Source organism: Prionailurus bengalensis, chromosome F2 (genome assembly GCF_016509475.1).
Source record: "Prionailurus bengalensis isolate Pbe53 chromosome F2, Fcat_Pben_1.1_paternal_pri, whole genome shotgun sequence".
Classification (NCBI taxonomy): Eukaryota; Metazoa; Chordata; class Mammalia; order Carnivora; family Felidae; genus Prionailurus; species Prionailurus bengalensis.
Genome location: NC_057353.1, coordinates 39,302,586 through 39,308,061, shown reverse-complemented (window position 1 = coordinate 39,308,061; position 5,476 = coordinate 39,302,586). Strand labels below are relative to the sequence as shown.

Genomic DNA, 5,476 nt, shown 5'->3' with positions numbered 1-5,476 from the left:
GAGTCAGAGATTCCAGGGCACAGTCTCAGGCAACCAACCTTCCGGGACCAAGGGTACTGGGCAGAGCGAGGGCCAGGGATGTGGACCAAGGTGACCTGACGCAGCAGATGGGACGCCTGATAGCACAGCCAAAGCCCTGACTCACTGAATAGCTTTGAGCCCTTGAACAAATAATTTACTGTTGCTAGACCTCCTAAATTACAGTTGGACTGTATCTCTGGGGTCCCTAGAAACTGAACTATTAGTAAAATTCCTTTCATCCATGCCCTGCAACCTTTGTCCTTGTCACTATTACGGGACATTAACTACCCTCTGAGTCAAGGAAGAGACAGGCATGATTTTGCACTGTCTGTTGGAACATAGTCTACTGAGGCAAGTATTTACAAGTTTCATGACGCTCAGATCCCACGTCTTAAATACGCTTCTGAATTAAAATGGGGCAACTAATACTTGCATTCTTCCTTACTTGCTCTTCCAAGGTAGAAGGGGGAAAAAAAAATGCCTTCAAGTAATTTTTCGTATTCACAAGTTATCATGATGAAAAGTACATTTTCTGTGGAACTGGTTTAACCCTGGCCATGCATTACGGAAATAGCATGTAAACAGCTCTTCCTGGGCTCGCTTCGGCGGCACATACACTAAAATTGGAAAGATACAGAGAAGATTAGCATGGCCGCGGCTCAAGGGTGACACACAAGTTCGTGAAGTGTTCCATATTTAAAATACATAAATGAATAAATAAATAAATAATAAAAAGTAAATTAAAAAGGAAACAGCCCTTCTTTCTCATTGCGTGGAAAGGAAGGGCCATAATTGTGCGGCTCTGGGGCGTAAGGATACTAAACAGAACCTCACGTCTTTAAAAAGATCAGTGCTGGTTTATGACTATATTACCGTAGTTGGCAAAACCATAATTGCAGAAGGATGAGGAGGAGTTTATAAAACTGGTATCTCATAATTTCGTATGCATACAGCTTTCCGTCCCCCTTTTCTCCTTATATTTTAAAATAATCTTTAAAAACATAAATCGTTTGATCCTTAAAAAAGGAAACATAAAGAGTCTTTGAATTTCCAGCACTGCTGTCCTATATTTAGCAACAGTGGTTTACCACTCCCTTACATAATAATGTAAGATTTGCAACACTAAGCAAACCTACCAAGGAACAGCTATCCATAGACCCTGTTAGATTTTCGTGTCTGAGCCGGATACCAGTTTTTACCACTTGTATTTTTCACAAAATGTTAACTCTAGCATGCTGACACTTTCATATTATATATTTTCAATTAGCTTTATGATGCAGTCTTTCTTAGTCTTTCAATTTTTTAATCTTATGGTCATATAATATTCTCATACATTGCTATTCCATAATTTCCTTGACCATTACTCTAATCATGACTCCGTTTGTTTCGATATTTCTTGTCTTCAACATTTTGTTTCTACAGACACCTCTGAAAAAGCAATGCCTTTAATTTGTCACCTTCAATAAATGCCAAATAGTGGTGTCACAAGTTTCGAGTAGTTACAAATCTCACTTATTTCCTTGTAAATGCTGATATTTTTCTTCTTCTTTTTAATATTTATTTATTTATTTATTTATTTATTTATTTGGAGAGACAGACAGAGCACGAGTGGGAGAGGGGCAGAGAGAGAGGGAAACACAAAATCTGAAGCGGCCGCCAGGCTCTGTGCTGTCAGCACAGAACCCAACTCGGGGATTGAACTCTGCAAAATCACGACCTGAGCCCAAGTCGGACACAACTGAGCCAGGAGCCCCTGACATTTTTTTCTTCTTAAAATATGCTTCAAACTTTTTCCCTTTTGTCTTTTTTCATCATTTTTTTTTTTTGGTGTTTTTTCCTTTACTGAATCTTTGTATTTCTTCCCATATCTTTAGGCTGCAGATGTCCCTAGAGACCTGTCACCATTTCTCCTGTCTGCAACTAATTTGTGTCACCAATTTCTTTTTGACTTGGATGTCATGTGAAGTTCAATTGTTTCTGATATTCACAAGAATAAAGCTATAAAAATGTTCACAACTTGCATAAACTTCTCAAAACATCGCATGCAAATACACACCCATCTTCAAAGGAGCTACCATAGAAGATTTTTATTTTGGTTCAGAGATCACACCATTATGCAAAGTATTTTTCTTATTTTGGAATTTCCTTGGAAATCAGCTGATTTCTCTTATAATTACAACCAAGACGTATTATTCAGAATGATTACCCTCTTTGTTTTCCAACAATTAGCAGTGCAATACTTTTAACTGGTTGCGATTTTATCGTCAAATGCAAAAATTTGAAGACTGACACACATTCTTTGACGTTCCTTCCACCAGAAGTTAGGGCCTGTGTCCCCTCCCCATGAATATGGATAGGCTCTCTAACTGCTTTGACCAGGAGAATATGGTGGAAGTGACAGACGCTCTTCCAGATTCCAAGCAAGCCATGAGAAACCGAAGTTTCCGGTTTTTTCCTCTTGTAAAACGCAGCAGTGAACTCTTGCGTTGCCGCGTGAATGGCCAGCTATGCTGAGCCCACCCGGATGTGGAGAAGCCCAAACTAGGTACGTGGAGATGTTGTAGAGAGAAAGAGACACGCCCAGCTCTTCCATTCAGCTCCTAGCTTTCACGTGAACCCCCCCTGAAGCCTCAGACATGATGGAGCAGAGACAGTACAATCTAACTGTGCACTTCGAACACAAAATCGTGAGATGTAATAACATATTTTTATTTTAGGCCACTCGGTTGGGGGACAGTTTTTTACATGGTAATAGAAACTGGAACGGGTAGTGACTACTCATCCTATTTCTGGAAAATTAAGTTATTTCCAGTTTTATACTATGGTTAATGATCCTCTATTAAATATGTTTTGTATAAATCTAGACGAATATTTGCTTATTTCTTCAATAGAAACTCCTATAAGTAGATTACTAGGTCAAAGGGCATAAAAATACTTGTAAGCTTCCTGATATACACTGCCAAGTTTCATTCTGGAAAGATGATGATAAACCACACTCCTCCCAGTAATGAAAAAGGTGACTGTATATTCACATCGCTTCCAACATGGGTTATTAATATTTTAGAAATTAGTGGTCAATATGATAGCCATGTATTTCTTATGCTATCAGTCAGGATGAACCTTGTCCTTGCAGATGATCCTTTCTTTTTCCTCTTTCATGAAGTGCCCAATGGTATCAGAAGAAACGACTCATAAATCAACCTAAAATTTTTATTTAATGCTTTATTCTTTGAATCCAGAACTTTAACTGTCAAAATTAAAAAGAATCTCAAGCATAACATCAGGCTTAATGTTATTTCTAATAGGATATATGTAGGAATAGAAAACTCAGCTTCAGTACATTTCGAAATTGACTCTATTGAGAATTCAATATGTAATATGTATATACATGTATATAAATATGAATATATAAACAACATATTTTACTTCAAAATGTTAGGAAAATACTTCTTTACTGAGAAAATTCTATTTTATGCTGTCAACTTGGGAAGACAACGTAATCACACAATTGGCATTAGAACATTTTTTCTCTATTTTCTTTTTTTCGCTTTTTTATTTTAAGCATATTTACTTTTGTTGAAAACTATATCAAACACCCAAAGGAATAAACATGTCTGTTATACTCACGGAATAACAATAAAATGTACAACTACTGTAGTGGGTTGAATAATGGACGCTCAAAGAGATACATTTACCTAGAACCTGTAAATGGGACTATTTTAGAAAGGGTCTTGGCAAATGGGATTAATTAAGCTAAGGATCTTGAGAGGAGATCATCCTGGAGTTGAGTGGACCCTAAATTCAATGACATATGTCTTCGTGAAAGACAGAAAAAGAGAATATAGACTTTCAGAGAAGACCATGTGAAAATGGAGACAGAGATTGGGTTGAGGCACACACCAGCTAAGCAATGCCAAGAATTACCACCGGCGCTAAAAGAGAGGCCTGGGACAGATCTCTCTTAAAGCCTCCAGAAGGATGGAGTGCCTGGGTGGCTCAGTTGGTTAGGCATCAAACTTTGGCTCAGGTCATGATCTCCCAGTTTGTGGGTTCGAGCCCTGCACTGGGCTCTGTGCTGACAACTCAGAGCCTGGAGCCTGCTTCCGATTCTCTCTCTACCCCTCCCCCCCACTCTCCTCTCTCTCTCTGCCCCTCCCTCCCACCCTCCTCTCTCTTTGCTTCCCCACTCTCCTTCTCTCTGCCCCCCAACTCTCCTCTCTCTTTCCCCCCTCCCACTCTCCTCTCTCTCTGCCCCTCCCCCCGCTCATGCTCGGGGTTTCTCTCTCTCTCTCAAAAATAAATAAACATTAAAAAAAAATTTCTTTTTTAAAGCCTCCAGAAGGAAAGAACTCTGCTGATACATAGATTTTGGACTTCTGACTGCCAGAATGGAGAAAGAATAAATTTCAATTGTCTTAAACCTTCCACTTTGTGCTAATTTGTTAACAGAAAAACTAAAATAGATTAAATTGACAACACCAAACGCTGGCGGGGATGTGGAGTAACTCTCATTCACCGCCGGTGGAAATGCAAAACAGCACAACCACTTTGGAAGACAGTTTGCTAGTTTCTTACAAAAGCAATCATACACTTACTATACAATCCAGCCATCATAGTCCTTGGCATTTACTCAAAGGAAATGAAAACTTAAGTCCATACAAAGGTACAGATGTTTGTAACAGTTTCGCTCATAACTGCCAACACTTAGAAGCAACCAAGATATTTTTCAGTAGGTAAGTGAATAAATAAAAGGTGGTAAACCAGACAATGGAATATTATTCAATACTAGAAAAAAATGAGCTCTGAAACCATAAAAAGGCACAGAAGAAACTTAAATGCATATTACATAGATTTAAAAAAAGCCAAGCTGGAAAGGCTACATACAGTATGGTCCCAACTGTATGACATTCTGGAAAAGGTCAGAAAAACTATGAAGACAGTGAAATGATCAGTGTTTGCCAGGATTTGGGGGAGTGAGGGACAGAAAGGGATAAGCAAAAAAGGCACAGAAAATTTTTAGGGAAGGAAAAGTACTCTGTATGATACAGTAATGGTGAATACATGTCATTGTACATTTGCCCAAATCCATAGAATGTGCAACATCAAAAATGAACCACAATGTAAACTGTGGTCTTTCGATGACTATGATGTGTTGATACAGATTTAACAATTGTAGCCAATGTACCATTTTGGTGAGAGATGTTGATAACGAAGAGGCTATCCATGTGTGGAAGCAAAAACTACCTAGGGAATCTCTGAAGCTTCCTTTCAATTTTACTGTGAACCTAAAACTGCTCTAAAAAATTAAGGCTTTTTTAAAAATGAAAGTAAAAGAGAGGCAATTGCAGATTTTTTAAAAAAGGACTGAAACCAGTTAGTTAAGAAGTGACCTCGGTATCTCTTCCCAGTTGCATCACCTTCCTTCCCTACCAAAAGTAATCACTATCCTAAACCT

At 38.5% G+C, this 5,476-nt stretch overlaps 1 non-coding gene across 1 annotated transcript; it reads left to right on the top strand.

The window, feature by feature from the left end:
- Positions 1-616: 616 nt before the first annotated feature.
- LOC122496170 lies at positions 617-721 on the top strand. The gene has a single exon (XR_006300709.1). It is a non-coding gene; the product is annotated as a U6 spliceosomal RNA (small nuclear RNA).
- Positions 722-5,476: the final 4,755 nt, after the last annotated feature.